This window comes from Sinocyclocheilus grahami, unplaced genomic scaffold, assembly GCF_001515645.1.
Source record: "Sinocyclocheilus grahami isolate Dianchi unplaced genomic scaffold, SAMN03320097.WGS_v1.1 scaffold162.1, whole genome shotgun sequence".
In the NCBI taxonomy this organism is placed as follows: domain Eukaryota; kingdom Metazoa; phylum Chordata; class Actinopteri; order Cypriniformes; family Cyprinidae; genus Sinocyclocheilus; species Sinocyclocheilus grahami.
Genome location: NW_015505341.1, coordinates 958,909 through 977,266, shown reverse-complemented (window position 1 = coordinate 977,266; position 18,358 = coordinate 958,909). Strand labels below are relative to the sequence as shown.

Here is an 18,358-nt window from a genome sequence, read left to right as displayed (position 1 = left end):
GGCACATTACAAATAACATCGTTATTTAAATGTGCATAAATAATCTCGACACAATAACGAGAAAACGAGAAAATTAAGTCGTTATAACGAGAAAACCAGAAGGAAAAAAAAAAATATCGCATGGCCGCTTAGAACTTCCTTAGGTTTGGGTTCAGTAAGTGTTTTTTTTTTTTTTGGTTTTGAAAGAAGTCTCTTATGCTCACCAAGGCTGCATTTATTTGATCAAAAATATGGTAAAAGCAGTAATACTGTGAAATATTATCACAATTTAAAATAACGCTTTTCTCTTTGAATATATTTTAGATGCAGTGCTGAATTTTCAGCAAAAATGACACCAGACTTCAGTGTCACATAATCTTTCAGTAATCATTCTAATACAATTCTAACATGATGATTTGCTGCTCAAACGTTTTTTATTGTTATCAAAGTTGAAAACAGTTGTTCTGCTTAATATTTTTGTGGAACCCATGATAGATTTTCAGAATTCTTAAATGAAAAGAAAAGGCTATGTTAACAATATATATAAATTGTTTTGGTGCAACACAGTACCTCAATCAAAGTTCAGGAAACATGGTTTATGCAACCTCCTGTTTATTTCTCCTCTTGAGAGAGTTGAGATAATCGATTGGCTGAGAGATGGATGCTGTGGTTTGTCATTTAAATGGAGGAAGCACTGCTGACAAGCTGTGCTGGCAGAGAGAAGAGGAGATGGAAAGGGAGGACAAGTAAATAGTTGTATCTCTCTCATCCGCTCCTACACATGCATTCACAGCCTCTCCAGTATCATGTCAAATCTATGAGAACCGCAACCCAGCGTTCAAGCGACTGCTTTCACACTTGCACACGATGGCCACACATTCCTGCTGCGTTAATGTGTTTGGAGCACAGCAGGAAGCATGAGGTAGGTCAGCGTGCCAGTACACTCATAGGGAGTGAGCGCTTTCTCACAGTACAGGCATGAGGGGAGATTTACTTTTATAGAGCAGCTGTCATCAGTTCAGCATCTCATCCCTCTCAATACTGGCCAGATCGAACTCATTAAACTCACTGAAACATTTGGACTCCTAAAGCATGAGCTGGCAAATGAATTGATCTTTCACCAAGTATTGCACTATATGAAGTATGTTGCGTGAAATTACATTACTATCCATGAATGCGAAATATTTATTAGACTGAGATGCACTCTTTGACTCTTGGGACTTCTTCAGTCAGGCCTCAAAAATCAATGTTGTTTTTTTTTAGGTGCTTTGAAATCTGTTTAAAATCTCATTTTTCTTAATGCAACTCACTCTGAACATTCAGATTTGATGTGGGGTTTATGTCGTTCATTGTGAAAGGAGTCGTTAGGTCAGGTGTTGCAACAAGAACACTTGACAAAATGTTTACTGCTGAAGTCTCACGCATAGTGAACCAAGTTTGCGTCGTTACTATGATAGTCAATGTTTATAAAGGCGACTGCAGCCTGAACAGAAAAATTGTTTAACGTAAAGGACTAAAAAGTGCTTTTTTTGCCCCAAAACCATTTTAATAGAGTTGTGGAAATCAGAAAGACTGAACGGTAAATGAAAATAAAATTCACTAAACAAGTCTTTTGCAGGGTTGGATATTCTCAATGTTTTCCAATTGTATGCAACAGCAATGGAAAACACATTTCTTGTGCCTTTTGCGACAAATGCAACAAAGTGCTATCTGATGTGTTGTGTGTGTGTGGGAATTGTAAAAATAGCATATGACAACAGAAATTCGACCTGGGCTGAGAAATCATAGACCTTTTCATATGGCCTTTTTTTGGGTGGGAGCAGGACTATATATATATAGATATAGATATTTCTCAGGTAAACGCTTTGGCACAAATAATAGATCAAAATATGAATCCCATGGCTGTTTTCTTTCTGGTGTTGGTCACTGATTCCACATTCTCCATGCAGCATTTGATGCCCTCGTGTTGTGAGAGCTGCACGTGAGATGGGAATCCATCCTGTCAGACAACGAGGGGAAAGTATGACTCAGAAATATCAGAGCTATTTCTCATCGTCTTTACAGCTGAATGAGTGTTGCTTTATGAATCTTGTCACTGAAATAAATGCACAAGTGCATTCCGTCTCTCTGAGTTTCCTGACTCGTAAAACAAATGGTTCAAATGCAAACAAGATGGAGAGAACAAATAATGTAGTTGGGGGCAAGGCAGGGAGCATGGAAAAGTTTGTAGTATGCTAATAATGACTAACATGAAAGGTTTGTTAAAAACGGTTTTGGATAAGAAACTTTCAAGGGTTGTAAATTGTTTATTTTCAAAGGAATTACAAGTGGCTTTTGATGGTAGAAAATTCAAGTTGTTTGCCAGCGTGTTTTAGGGAGGGATGGAGTGGGGTGCCGCTTGGCCTCATTGATCTTGTAAGTGATGGGAGCAGAGCAACACAGACACCACGCACTGACAGCTGACTGGCCACATGTACGTCATTCATCTTGACAGACAGTGCTGCTCACTCTTAAATGCTGTTTCTGTCATCAAGAGGAAGGTTCATTTCTGTATGTTACATTCAAGCGTGTATGTGTTTATGAGAACACCCTTTGAGAAGACGTCCTTTAGTTTAGATTTTTACCTGTTGTGTGGTTTGCATAAGTTATTTGACTTACGCTACCGGTCAAAAGTTTGAGGTCTGTAAGATTTTGTTTTGTATAACACTTCTATACAGCAAAGGTGCTTTAAATTAAATGTGACAATGAAAACATTTAAAATGTCACAAAATATTTATATTTCAAATGAATAGCTTTACCATTGCAGGAATAAATTTCATTTTAAATTATATTAGAATAAAAAAACTGTTATTTCCAATTGTAATAATATTTCACAGTATTTCCTTTCTTAGTGTATAAATTTAATTTTAAATAGTTGGTGCTCATATGGATGAAGTAGTTTTGAGTTCGGCCTGCAACATGTCTTTGTACCATTCCTTTTCTCTGTTGCCAGTAATTTCTTCTCCACTTTCCAGAGCTGTCATTGTGTTTTTGGTTTACATTTTTCACTGGTACTTCTACATCTTAGAAGACTTGCTGGCACTTCTAGCATAAATGCTTTAAAGAAGGAATAGTTCACCCGAAAATGAAAATTTGCCTGAAATTTACTCCAAGATGTGCATGAGTTTGTTTCTTTATCGGAATAGATTTGGAGAAATTTAGCATTACATCACTTGCTCACCAAGGGATCCTCTGCAGTGAATGGGTGCCGTCAGAATAAGAATATAGAATAAGAAGAATAAGAAGAAGAAAACAGCTGATAAAAACATCACAATAATACAGCTAATACAAGTTCTCTATCCATAATGTTGCTTTCTCCAGTGAAAAAAGTTCTCATGTCAATCAGGAGAGATATTTACACAGACCAAGCACCGCTTACAAGCGATAACCATTCTAAACAAAGATGTCTGTGGACTTTGATGTGAGAGGACAACAAAGTATACATTTTCAGCAAATTTTCATTTTTCGGTAAACTATTTTTTGGTTACACTTTATTTTAAGGTGTCCTTGTTACAGTGTTATTATACATTGAAGTACTGAGTAATATTATGTACTTACTATATGGTTAGGGTTAGGATTAGGGTTTGGCTTAGGGTTACTTGCATGTAATTATGCATAATTCATTGTTATTATAATAGTAAGTACATGTAGCGTGTAACAAGGACACCTTAAAATAAAGTGTTACCTATTTATTTTTTTTACTACTTTGTTTACTAACTACTGTCTATTTTTTGGGTTTGCTTAATGCTGTTTTACATCTAACTGCTTTCCTCTGTCTGTGGCATGGGAGCTATGGGTGCTTGTGGTTTGTATTATCACTTCTGTAGGTTTACGGTTTGTAAAGCGCCTAGAGCAGTGATTTAAAGTGCTTTATAAAGTGAATATATTTTGTTATTATTAGTAGTGTTAGTAACTTCCAATTGAATAACACAGCTGGTCATGTGATTTCAATACGGCAGCATGTGGGGGTGACCCGCTCCATGTAGAATAAAAAAATTTTTTAGGCTACTTAAATATCTGAAGTCTTCATCTCATATGAGCGTATATCATTTTAAACGTATTTCTCAATAGTGCTATTTATGCCTTTTAATTTTTAATTAGCCAAAACAACCTTACATTTAACGACTGGCTTCACAAAGCTTCTTGTTTTAGAGTACTAGAATCCAGCCTTATTGGTAGAAAACCATTCACCCATTTTTACTGCTGGAGTTGATGACCCTTCCTGCTGGGATCTTCTGTCATACTCCACTATATGGAACACTTCATAAAAGGAGGTTATTGATTCAGTTGCGGTTGATTACAGAAGGCAAGTGGTCACCAGAGACGTTGCCTGGCTTCAGCAGTCAATCTCTTTTGATTCATTTTTCTGACTCTGGCATTGTCTTCTATTTACGTAGCATAATAACATGGAAATCTAGGAAGAAACAGAATACGGAAACAAAGGCTAGAAAAGAGACTGAAAGAGAATGACCCCTTGCCCCCGCTGAACCTCTCTGTTTCTAGTGGACTTAGTGGAGTGCCGAGGAGAAGAGACTGGAGTCTATAACAATCTTGTGAAGTGTTAAACAGAGCAACATGTGGAGGTTTGTGTAAACAAGATGTTTTCCGTACATTTGGTCCAGGTTAGACGCACATGGGTAGTTCCCTCTCAGCCTTTCTTGTGCCTTTCAAGTAAATGGTTGCAGCCCTGATTTGTGCGCACATCTGGTCGGATATGCAGAACAATACTTGTGCCTGCTTCTCTCCAAGTGCATTCAATTTTAGCATGTCTTATGTTTTGCATATCACAGTTTTGCTTGTGTTTTTTTTTTTTTTCATTTTCAAACATCTGATATGGCCTGTTTTCCCCGTCTGAGGATCTAGACGTGTTGTGCCTTGTGCACATGTGACGGTGTCCTGGTAGTTATAGCACACGTCCAGTTTATGTAGTGTCACAAACAAGTACAGATAAGTTATACAATTGTTGAACTAGATAAATTGTTTCTAGTAACTCTGAGTGATTAATAAATAGCTGAATCCGTTAAATAAATGACCAATTTATGGCACTCTTTCATAGAAACTCTATTTGATAGGCACACTAGTCATTTGAATATAACTTACCACCACATGCTATGAGTGAATGGTAATATGCGCCTTATTTTTCTTATTTTGAGCAACTTGAATAAAAGACAACACCTAAACAGTGTGCTTTAGGTTTTGCATGACTACTCATTTTTATTAGTCAACAAATAGAAATATTTATTTTATGTAAATGAAGAGAGAAGAGCGTCGTGTGCTATGGAAGCTTGTGTATCACCATTGATGCTTTTTTTTAATCATCTTTTTTTATCATGCATAAGTGACCAGTTTACACAAAGAACAACAGCTGTAAAGATAACTATAACAACTGTATTAGCATCCACACCAACGCACAAAGATTGTGTTTATTATATTCGTGCACGCAGTAATGTTGTCTGCTGCTTTGCCCTTTAAACTCGGGTGGATTCTGATTAGCTGTCATGGTAGTTCTAGTGCGGACTGTCCTGTTTCCCTCTTTGAATTAGAAATATTAACTTTATAGTTATAGTTATCATCCTTGGTGTGAATGGGCCTTCACTAACTTTTATTTTTTTGACTTTGGGCAAGATTAAGTTAGTATCAGGGTCCAGGAGCAATTTGTAACAGTTCTGGCTTGTCCTCTGTGCAGTTTGCTTACATGCATTCTCGGAAATTCAACTGCTGCATTTTCACTTCTTATGGATCCAAATATATTGGATAGTTAGAGACTGAGGAACTGAGGAAATCAGCTCCTGTCAGCATATAGAACAAGTGCAACTGAATGTGTGACTAGTTGACACAGCCTAGTGGTAGAACTACTTGACTGTTGACTATTATTGTATACTATTTTATATGAATCTAGAGAGAGAATACGGTGTTCCTTACTGATGAAAAACCTGTTTTAACCTGCTTATTTTAATCCATCTCAGATAGTAACATTTATGATTGATACTAAAATACAATCAAAATCCAAATACATAATGAAAATAAATGTCTGAATCATCTGCGAGAATGGACATCCTGGTTTTTGTCTTATCAGTCTACACTCTAAAAAATGCTGGGTTGTTTCAACCCAACTTTGGGTCAAATATGGACTAACCCAACTTTTGGGTTAAAAACTGAATGCAAAAATTTAACCCAACGGTTGGGTTAGTCCATATTTGACCCAAAGTTGGGTTGAAACAACCCAGCATTTTTTTTTAGAGTATAGCTAAAAGTGCGATCTTTCCTAAATGTATAATTGTGTCAGTTTTGTCTGATTTGTTTCTTCTGAATTTTTTTTTCTTTTTCGAAAAAAACTTACATGGCATAAATGTCTTTTACATGTCTTTTACTTTTTATTTTTAAAAAATTATTTGTTCTCAAAATGATTGCGAATACTGTTGCAAATAGGACCGGAAACCGAAACGAAAGTGCCTTCTCTTAGGATAAAAGTTGTATTGTGAAGGGACAGATGCTACATTCCCATAAAGACCTGGGAAGCCATTTGTGTTTCACATGGCTGCAGTAAGCCCACTCTCACACGGCCCAGTCTGATGTTAATTAGTTCATAAATTAAGGACATTGACTTTTTTTAAGAGCCAAATGAATGGAGAGAAAGAATGTAAAGACGGCGAATTAAGCACACTAAAAAACAGGTGAAAAATAAACAAAAGAAAAAGCAAACTTCAAAGAGGGATCTAATTCGTCAGGCGTTTGAAGTGAAAACACTGAGGCTGGTTCCACTAGCCACATGGATTAATGGTCGGCTGAACAGCCAGAGCACCACACGCTCTGCTGTCTCTCTCACTCTGTCATTATCAGTCCTCCGAGACTGGGGCTTTTCTTTAATGTGATCTAAGAATAATTTCCAGTTTCTCTTGTTGTTGGTAAGATTACGGTCAGTTTTTCTTACAGCAGTTAGTTAGATTCTGTATGTACATCATTGAGGTTTGTTATATATATATATATATATATATATATATATACTGTATATTAGGGGTTGCACCGACTAGTCGACTTCAGTGCTCTGCCATGATGCTTTAAGCTTGATGTCGACTAGTCGCTGGTCCTATAGACCAATTTGGAGTAGACATCACAGTTACGTCACATGCAGCTGTGCGCACATTGTGGTGGCAGAAAAACACTGGGAACAAGTGGAGGGAAGTGGGTAAAATCCACGGAATAAGAAAAAAATGTATTGTTGTGCTTTTGGATGTCAGAATGGGAATGCAAATAATTTTATATAATACTGTCATCAAAGATGCCATTTGAAGCTAAACGCAGACGTTTAAACTGACAGACTATGGATGAAACCGGCTATGATTACTCTACTTTAAAGCATAAATTAGATTGAAACAATAGGTCTATATAATATTCACATATGGGACATATTGTATTAGCCCTACAGTTAAAGCGTGAAATACTATTTAAACATATAACATTTTACATAACATTTACCAAATGCAAGTTTATCTCCTAGTTCGAACTTTATAACTTAATTCAACTCAACAATTGCGAGTTTGTCAATTTTGAGGGAAAAAATCCAGAAGTGTGGCATTATAAACTTATGATTTTGAGCCGAGGGAAAAAGAGAGAATGGCGAGTTGATTTTTCTTACCAGAATTACCAGATATAATCATGGAATTTAAAGAAAAAAATCTGCATTTTGAAATATAAACTCAAAATTTCCTTTTTTATTCCATGGCTTGCATAGACTGCTACGTTAAAACCATGGTTAAAACTGGCATTTTCTGCCACCAGATAGGCTCCGCCCACAAAAACGTCATCACTGTTTGCAAACACTGAAATTGGTCTATAGAGTGCGCAACAGGATAAGAAATCTTTGAAGGACTTCCACATTTACGCTCCGTTTCCAAACAGTTAAAATGACAAATAAATGCATACTCTGAAAGCGCTCCACAAGACATGTGAGATTATATTACTGAATGCTCAAAATTGAACAGGAGAAGGCACGTTTAGGTAAGTTAATCGCCGTTCCTATCTAATGCGCTGCTGCACTGTAACGCACACACATTACAGACTCAGATTGCAGATTGCGCGCACACATAATCTTTCAACGTGGAAATGTATTGTCAACACTTCTGTGATTTCTCAATAAAATAGCTTTGAAACTGAAAAGTTCAAGCATATATTTCTTAATAACTAAATCCCACAGCTCAGGGGCATAGCCATCATTTCAGAAGTGAGGGGGACAGAAATGTTATATATATATATATACATATATATATACACACACACACAATTTCTGTGATCAAAGCTGAATTTTTAGCATCATTACTCCAGTCTTCAGTGTCACATGACCCTTCAGAGATCATTATAATATGCTGATTTGCTGCTCAAGAAACTTTTTTTAATAATTATTATTATTATCAATATTTAAAACAGTTGAGTAAATTTTTTTTTCCAGGATTCTTTGATGAGTAGAAAGATCCAAAGATCAGCATTTATGTGAAATAAAAATCTTTTGTAACATTATACCATTCAAAAGCTTAGAGTCAGTATAATTTTTATTTTTCGGAAAATAAATTATAGAAATTAATACTTTTATTTAGCAAGGATGCTTTAAATTGATCAAAAGTGATGATAAAGACATTTATAATGTTACAAAATCAGTGCCAAATAAATGCTGTTCTTTTGAACTTTCTATTCATCAAAGAAAAGTGAAAAAAATGATACTCAGATGTTTTCAACATCATCATAATAATAAATGTTTTTTGAGCAGCAAATCAGAATATCAACATGATTTCTGAAGGATCGTGTGCCTGAAGACTGGAGTAATGATGCTAAAAATGTAGCTTTGAAGTCACAATAAATTACATTTTAAAATATATTCAAATAGAAAACAGTTATTTTAAAAAGTTAAAATATTTCAACATTTTACTGTTTTGCTGTACTTTGGATCAAATAAATGCAGGCTTGGTGAGCAGAAGAGACTTCTTTAAAGAACATTAACAATTTTATTGTTCAAAAACTTTTGACTGGTAGTGTATAGGCAACTTTATTTTTGCTCTAATTTCTAGCTTTTAATTGGCTTAGAAATCTGATAACTGCTGGACAATAATCAATAATAATGATTTGTTAATCTTTATATACTAAAAACACTTTTTTAAAAACATAAGACAGAATATTTTCTCTACTGTAATAAATGCTATGTCAATTAGCACTGCATTGTTCATATACTTTATTTATTACCTGGAGATGACTTGAAAAACACAAATAAACCATATATTGTCGCAATCGTATGTTTAATGTCTTCATGTTTCCAAACGTTTCTGTTTTTCTGTGAAAACAACTGTTTTCGTACAGCGATAGCTGGACGCTTTTGTCCATGTTAGGAATTTCCTGGTTCGACTTTCTGCATGAGAGCGCCCTCCGGTTTCGAGTATGAATGAAACACACACTGCATGGAGTGTTTAGCGCTCTACTTGAGTGCATTCACATTATGATGTTTTGAATCACAGTACATTTTCAAAATGATTTCATAATCAAATGAAATGTCTGCGGTTCATTTTTAAGTGCCCAAGTTCAAACAATAGTTTTGGTTTATTGCAATAAATCAGCCAATACTCTTGTTGGACAATGGACATTAGGACACAGACACATAGGTGTTATCACAAGTTCTTGTCTTCACTGCCAATCATTGGGCTGGTAATACCTGCTATGACCTCATTGACACATGCTCTAATCAGTATGGATAATCTCCCTTAATTGAATATTGATTTGTAGAGACACGTTTCTGTTCATTCTACAGATAAGACGCCTTGGCATTACTTTTAATAGTTATGGCATTAAAGCCCCATTTTCTGGCTCCTACATTCCTCTTGTGTTATCTGTTAATGATTTCTACACCTCTTTCCACTCACTTATCTTGCTATTTTGTTTAAAAATTGTGGTATTTTGAAATGAAATTTTGAAAGGTTTTGTTTGCAAAGAAAAAAACAAACTGATTTTAGATCACTTTAGCGCCATTGTTGCACATTATGGTTGTAAATTTCGCTCTTAAAAATAAAGGTTCTTCACGATGCCATAGAAGAACCTTTTTGTCTAAATGGTTCCATAAAGAACCTCTAACATCTGAAGAACCTTTCTGTTTCACAGAAGGTTCTTTGTGGTGAAAGAAGGTTCTTCAGATTATAAAAAGGTAAGAAAGAGATGGTTCTTTAAAGAGCCTTTGACTAAATGGTTCTTTGTGGAACCAAAAAGGGTTCTTCTATGGCATCGCTTGAAGAACCTTTTGAAGCACCTTTATTTTTAAGAGTGTTGTTATGACATAAAATGTGAGCTGTATTCTGTCAAACATTGGCTTGTTTTGTGCCTCTGACAGGACAAACTTCACTTATCCTAATATATATTTTTAGACTAAAGCAGAACCATACCAGAATGGTATTCAGATGGAAACGGTGTAGATCATCTCTGCAGTGGATATATGGCTAAAAGCGGACCACCTTCGTGCTTCCTTACCTTCTCCATTCCAGACCTACTTTGTCTCGTCTCTGCTCCTCTTTATGCTCTTCGAAACCCTTGATGCCAGCTGGCACTGCCTCACAGAGTTTTCCAGGCTTTGGATCTCGGCAGGGGTCTATCACCGCACCCCTTCTAACAACAGGCAGCATGTGAAGATTGTCACCCTGCTTTATAATTGGGGTTTCAGATCTTCAGTGCATGGGACCCCTTCATAGCCCATTAGCACCTGGCTCCCTAGCTGTAAAAGTCAGTGGAGACCTCCGAACCCTCAGGTGGTGAAATACCTTAAAGTTCGAGACCCACCTGTCCATGATTCACCTGTTGTTATAATGTAGGGCTGTGTACAGCTAGATAGTCTTTGTAGAGAAAACAATAATTTGTGCATACAGCAACATATATAAGAATTTCTAATTGGTTTATTTGAATTACTTTTATACTTTTCTTTGTTCGTATTCATGCATACAGGTGACATTGGTGTAGTTCCTCAGGACACTGTTCTTTTCAATGATAATATCCGTGAAAACATTCGCTATGGACGCATCTCTGCAAGTGACCAAGAAGTAGAAGAGGCTGCAGTGGCTGCTGATATCCACCATAAAATATTATCCCTTCCAGATGGTAGAGGACTGCTAACTTTTCATAGCTAGATTTAGTTTGTGAAATATTTTTACCATTCAAAATAGCTGTTTTCTATTTAAATATATTTTAAAATGCAGTTTATTCCTGTAATGGCAAAACTCACTTTTTAGCAGCCATTACTCCAGTCTTTAGAGTCACACGATCCTTCAGAAATCATTCTAATATGCTGATTTGCTGCTCAAGAAACATTTCTTACCATTATTGAAAATAGTTGCTTAATATTTTTGTGGAAATGGTGATACACTTTTATTCACAATTCTTGTATGAATATAAAGTTCAGCATAGCAAAAACAGCATTTGTTTGAAATTTTGTATTTGTTGAAAATTTTGTAACATTATATATGTCTTTCCTGTCACTTTTGATCAATGTAATGCATCCTTGCTGAACAAAAGTATCAATTTCTTCAACAAAAAAGAATAATTTGACCTGAACATCAGCATGTATAATTAATCACTGTTTTGAAAGAACATATAAGAGTTACACTTTATTTTAAGGTGTTCTTGTTACAGTATAATTATACAATTAAGTACTGAGTAATATTAATTAACTACATGTACTTACTATGTGGTTAGGATTAGGGTTTGGATACACACACACATATATATATTTACAGTCAAAAGTTTTTGAACAGTAAGATTGTTAATGTTTTATAAAGAAGTCTCTTCTGCTCACCAAGCCTGCATTTATTTGATCCAAAGTACAGCAAAAGTAGTAATGTTGTGAAATATTTTTACTATTTAAAATAACTGCTTTCTATTTGAAAATATTTTAAAATATAATTTATTTCTGTGATCAAAGCTGAATTTTTAGCATCATTACTCCAGTCTTCAGTGTCACATGACCCTTCAGAGATCATTATAATATGCTGATTTGCTGCTCAAGAAACTTTTTTTAATAATTATTATTATTATCAATATTTAAAACAGTTGAGTAAATTTTTTTTTCCAGGATTCTTTGATGAGTAGAAAGATCCAAAGATCAGCATTTATGTGAAATAAAAATCTTTTGTAACATTATACCATTCAAAAGCTTAGAGTCAGTATAATTTTTATTTTTCGGAAAATAAATTATAGAAATTAATACTTTTATTTAGCAAGGATGCTTTAAATTGATCAAAAGTGATGATAAAGACATTTATAATGTTACAAAATCAGTGCCAAATAAATGCTGTTCTTTTGAACTTTCTATTCATCAAAGAAAAGTGAAAAAAATGATACTCAGATGTTTTCAACATCATCATAATAATAAATGTTTTTTGAGCAGCAAATCAGAATATCAACATGATTTCTGAAGGATCGTGTGCCTGAAGACTGGAGTAATGATGCTAAAAATGTAGCTTTGAAGTCACAATAAATTACATTTTAAAATATATTCAAATAGAAAACAGTTATTTTAAAAAGTTAAAATATTTCAACATTTTACTGTTTTGCTGTACTTTGGATCAAATAAATGCAGGCTTGGTGAGCAGAAGAGACTTCTTTAAAGAACATTAACAATTTTATTGTTCAAAAACTTTTGACTGGTAGTGTATAGGCAACTTTATTTTTGCTCTAATTTCTAGCTTTTAATTGGCTTAGAAATCTGATAACTGCTGGACAATAATCAATAATAATGATTTGTTAATCTTTATATACTAAAAACACTTTTTTAAAAACATAAGACAGAATATTTTCTCTACTGTAATAAATGCTATGTCAATTAGCACTGCATTGTTCATATACTTTATTTATTACCTGGAGATGACTTGAAAAACACAAATAAACCATATATTGTCGCAATCGTATGTTTAATGTCTTCATGTTTCCAAACGTTTCTGTTTTTCTGTGAAAACAACTGTTTTCGTACAGCGATAGCTGGACGCTTTTGTCCATGTTAGGAATTTCCTGGTTCGACTTTCTGCATGAGAGCGCCCTCCGGTTTCGAGTATGAATGAAACACACACTGCATGGAGTGTTTAGCGCTCTACTTGAGTGCATTCACATTATGATGTTTTGAATCACAGTACATTTTCAAAATGATTTCATAATCAAATGAAATGTCTGCGGTTCATTTTTAAGTGCCCAAGTTCAAACAATAGTTTTGGTTTATTGCAATAAATCAGCCAATACTCTTGTTGGACAATGGACATTAGGACACAGACACATAGGTGTTATCACAAGTTCTTGTCTTCACTGCCAATCATTGGGCTGGTAATACCTGCTATGACCTCATTGACACATGCTCTAATCAGTATGGATAATCTCCCTTAATTGAATATTGATTTGTAGAGACACGTTTCTGTTCATTCTACAGATAAGACGCCTTGGCATTACTTTTAATAGTTATGGCATTAAAGCCCCATTTTCTGGCTCCTACATTCCTCTTGTGTTATCTGTTAATGATTTCTACACCTCTTTCCACTCACTTATCTTGCTATTTTGTTTAAAAATTGTGGTATTTTGAAATGAAATTTTGAAAGGTTTTGTTTGCAAAGAAAAAAACAAACTGATTTTAGATCACTTTAGCGCCATTGTTGCACATTATGGTTGTAAATTTCGCTCTTAAAAATAAAGGTTCTTCACGATGCCATAGAAGAACCTTTTTGTCTAAATGGTTCCATAAAGAACCTCTAACATCTGAAGAACCTTTCTGTTTCACAGAAGGTTCTTTGTGGTGAAAGAAGGTTCTTCAGATTATAAAAAGGTAAGAAAGAGATGGTTCTTTAAAGAGCCTTTGACTAAATGGTTCTTTGTGGAACCAAAAAGGGTTCTTCTATGGCATCGCTTGAAGAACCTTTTGAAGCACCTTTATTTTTAAGAGTGTTGTTATGACATAAAATGTGAGCTGTATTCTGTCAAACATTGGCTTGTTTTGTGCCTCTGACAGGACAAACTTCACTTATCCTAATATATATTTTTAGACTAAAGCAGAACCATACCAGAATGGTATTCAGATGGAAACGGTGTAGATCATCTCTGCAGTGGATATATGGCTAAAAGCGGACCACCTTCGTGCTTCCTTACCTTCTCCATTCCAGACCTACTTTGTCTCGTCTCTGCTCCTCTTTATGCTCTTCGAAACCCTTGATGCCAGCTGGCACTGCCTCACAGAGTTTTCCAGGCTTTGGATCTCGGCAGGGGTCTATCACCGCACCCCTTCTAACAACAGGCAGCATGTGAAGATTGTCACCCTGCTTTATAATTGGGGTTTCAGATCTTCAGTGCATGGGACCCCTTCATAGCCCATTAGCACCTGGCTCCCTAGCTGTAAAAGTCAGTGGAGACCTCCGAACCCTCAGGTGGTGAAATACCTTAAAGTTCGAGACCCACCTGTCCATGATTCACCTGTTGTTATAATGTAGGGCTGTGTACAGCTAGATAGTCTTTGTAGAGAAAACAATAATTTGTGCATACAGCAACATATATAAGAATTTCTAATTGGTTTATTTGAATTACTTTTATACTTTTCTTTGTTCGTATTCATGCATACAGGTGACATTGGTGTAGTTCCTCAGGACACTGTTCTTTTCAATGATAATATCCGTGAAAACATTCGCTATGGACGCATCTCTGCAAGTGACCAAGAAGTAGAAGAGGCTGCAGTGGCTGCTGATATCCACCATAAAATATTATCCCTTCCAGATGGTAGAGGACTGCTAACTTTTCATAGCTAGATTTAGTTTGTGAAATATTTTTACCATTCAAAATAGCTGTTTTCTATTTAAATATATTTTAAAATGCAGTTTATTCCTGTAATGGCAAAACTCACTTTTTAGCAGCCATTACTCCAGTCTTTAGAGTCACACGATCCTTCAGAAATCATTCTAATATGCTGATTTGCTGCTCAAGAAACATTTCTTACCATTATTGAAAATAGTTGCTTAATATTTTTGTGGAAATGGTGATACACTTTTATTCACAATTCTTGTATGAATATAAAGTTCAGCATAGCAAAAACAGCATTTGTTTGAAATTTTGTATTTGTTGAAAATTTTGTAACATTATATATGTCTTTCCTGTCACTTTTGATCAATGTAATGCATCCTTGCTGAACAAAAGTATCAATTTCTTCAACAAAAAAAGAATAATTTGACCTGAACATCAGCATGTATAATTAATCACTGTTTTGAAAGAACATATAAGAGTTACACTTTATTTTAAGGTGTTCTTGTTACAGTATAATTATACAATTAAGTACTGAGTAATATTAATTAACTACATGTACTTACTATGTGGTTAGGATTAGGGTTTGGCTTAGGGTTACTTGCATGTAATTATGCATAATTAATTGTTACTATAATAGTAAGTACATGTAACAAGTGTAACAAGGACACCTTAAAATAAAGTGTTACCCAGATAACATAGGATTGTAATAACATGTAATAACGTTGTAATATTATCCCTTTATGATTACAGGATATGATACTGAGGTGGGTGAAAGGGGGTCTGAAGTTGGGCGGGGGAGAGAAACAGAGAGTGGCCATCGTTCACACAATCCTGAAATCCCCTTGCATCATTTTGCTCGATGAAGTGAGTAAAGACTCATGAAGGTTGACAATTAATGATGGTGGTTTGTACTTAATCTGGTTTCTTAAATTTGCTTTCAGGCTACATTTGCTTTAGACAGTCAAACGGAGCTTAACATCCATGCTTCTCTCGCTCAGGTGTGTGCCAACCACACCACTCTCATCGTGGCACACAGGTAGGTCTGTTTCATATGTTAACTGAAGTGCTAATGCAACTCAAACTGATGGTCAGTGTTGGGGACAATATTTCACAGTGTACAAGCCTCTCATAACCTAAAATTGTTAAATTACTGTAAGAAGCTGCTTCAGGGAGCTGCACGATTGTATAATATAACATTTATACAATATTTTAAAAAAAGACTTTTAGGGGCTTGTTACATTCTTTTGGGAAGGGTTAAGTAACTTGCTTGGTTGCGCCCAACACTAATTATGATGAAAGTCATATTTCTGTCAGTGTCTGAGTGTTGAGGTGCGGTCATGTTTACTGTTGTTTAGTGAATTTTCATGGGCAAAATCCAATCTTTTCAGTAGGAATTCACGTGATCAGGAATATAACATGAGGGTGAAATATTTCCACACACAGATTTTGCAAAATGTTTAAGTTGGTCACACGGATTCAGCGGTTCGACCGATAGAAAGCTGCTTGGTTTGAAAGTGACTTCTGTCTGAACTGTGCTACATACATAGCTACACAACAGACAGTGGACAATTCGTCTGTGAAATTATGCCAAAATTACACTAATGTGACCGCACTTTTATATCTGTCCTAATGCTCCTCTATGACTAGGCCCTGAAATATAGACATGTCATCAGTGCTTTTGTCTACTGCTCTAAATTCTAGGCTTTATCCCTCAGATAACATAATGTATTGATAAAAGCTTTTGTTGGGCCATCTGGGCCACATCTAGCCTTAATTAAATTAAGCTCTATTTGTCCTTAAACCCAGTGTCTTCAGAATAACACACTAGTTCAAAGAAATAAAAGATGTATGAAGGATAATCCAAACAATAGTAGGCAGCTGTCTCACCAATGAAATAAAGCTAGACATGCTGAGCTCATAGTTCACACCTATGTGTTTGTGGCATAGTCCATTAAACATGTTTTAAGTATCTTCAAGCTTACAAAAGAGTGTTCTTTTTTTTCTTGATTTTATGATAAAGTTTACTGTACAGTTAGTCTACAGCAGTTCAAATGTTTTTGTTGTGATCGCCCTTGAACCTAGAAAAACTTTTGCATACATAAACTGCCTTTTTTTCAGATTTGGCATTTTTGTGTTGAATAACAAAAACAGCTTAAATGAAAAAAAAAAACTGTAATTATTTACAGGATTACTGCGTGTGACTGCATGTCGATTTCAAGGATACTGAAGAAGTTCTGTTGAATCTCGTCAGTGAGATTGTATGTGCTTGTCCAATTTTTTAGTCAGATGGTTATTATATAAAGCCACACATAGCCGGCCACATTTAAAACATCTGTTTAGTGCAGTGGATGATTGACAAGTGAGTGGGCCTTTACTGGCCACTAATAGATTAGTGCTTACACTACAGATGTGATGTGGTCACATGGGTGTCTGACCACCTCAGGATGTTATTTCAGTGATCTGACCACAAAACCTGTCTGCACCTGTATTTAGCACTGTTCGCTTGTGTTTAAATGACAGTTAAGTTGGTGATCAAGATATTGGTCTTATTATACCAGGTGTTAGCTGTCACGAATTCGGTCCATGGACTTCCGTTTATTTACCACCAGAGGTCACCCTTTCCATTACATTGACTCTCACACAACACAAACTGTTGCATAGTACCCTGGACTACATATCCCATCATTCTTTGCACGATTTGCACACTGTTTCTAATCACCTCACTCACTATATAACACCCACTCTAACCACCTTTCTCTGCTGAGTATTGTTTAGCCTGTACCCCTTTCCGAGTCTCCGTGTTTTCCTTGTTTTGCCTTGCCTGTTTCTGCGGTATCTGATCTTTGCCTGTTTTCCTGGATTTTCCCCTCTCGTCTCGCCCCTGTGATTCTGTCTGCCGATCGGTGACCTACGCTAGCCCTAGGACTATTCTTGTGTTTTGCCCGCCATATACCTGTTTGCCATTGTTTGACCCTGCCTGTTGACCACGTCTCTTTATTAATAAAAGCTTGCAGATGGATCCACACGTCTCACGTCTCACGTCTCATCAGCCCCGTCATAGAATACTCAGCCCAACAAGGATCCAGCGGCTTTTCCAGAGGACTCTGGCCAGGTATGGACCCAGTCACCCAGCTATTACATCTTCGGCAAGGAGGCCTTTCTATTGAGGAGTATGTTCACCGGTTCTGTGTGCTATCTTATCAAGTTCCTCTGTATGATGAAGTTTTGTTTAAAGACTTGTTCCGTTTTGGACTGGATGAACCCACGAAATCTTGGTTACCTGGAGAGAAATGTAACTATAGTTTAAGGGACCTTATCAAGTCACAGCTGATAGTCATGTGTCGAGTCTAGTCACAGTTGATTGTCATGAGTCGAGTCTAGTTACAGTTCATGATCATGAGTCAAGTCAAGTTACAGCTAATCTTCCTGAGTCAAGTCTAGTCACAGTTGATCTTCCTGAGTCAAGTCTAGTCACAGCTAATCTTCCTGAGTCGAGTCAAGTCAAAGCTAATCTTCCTGAGTCAAGTCAAGTCACAGCTAATCTTCCTGAGTC

The 18,358-nt window shown here is 35.8% G+C and overlaps 1 pseudogene; it reads left to right on the top strand.

Moving 5' to 3' along the window:
- Positions 1–18,358, top strand: part of LOC107593019 (ATP-binding cassette sub-family B member 6, mitochondrial-like) — a 61,720-nt pseudogene that overhangs the window by 27,139 nt on the left and 16,223 nt on the right.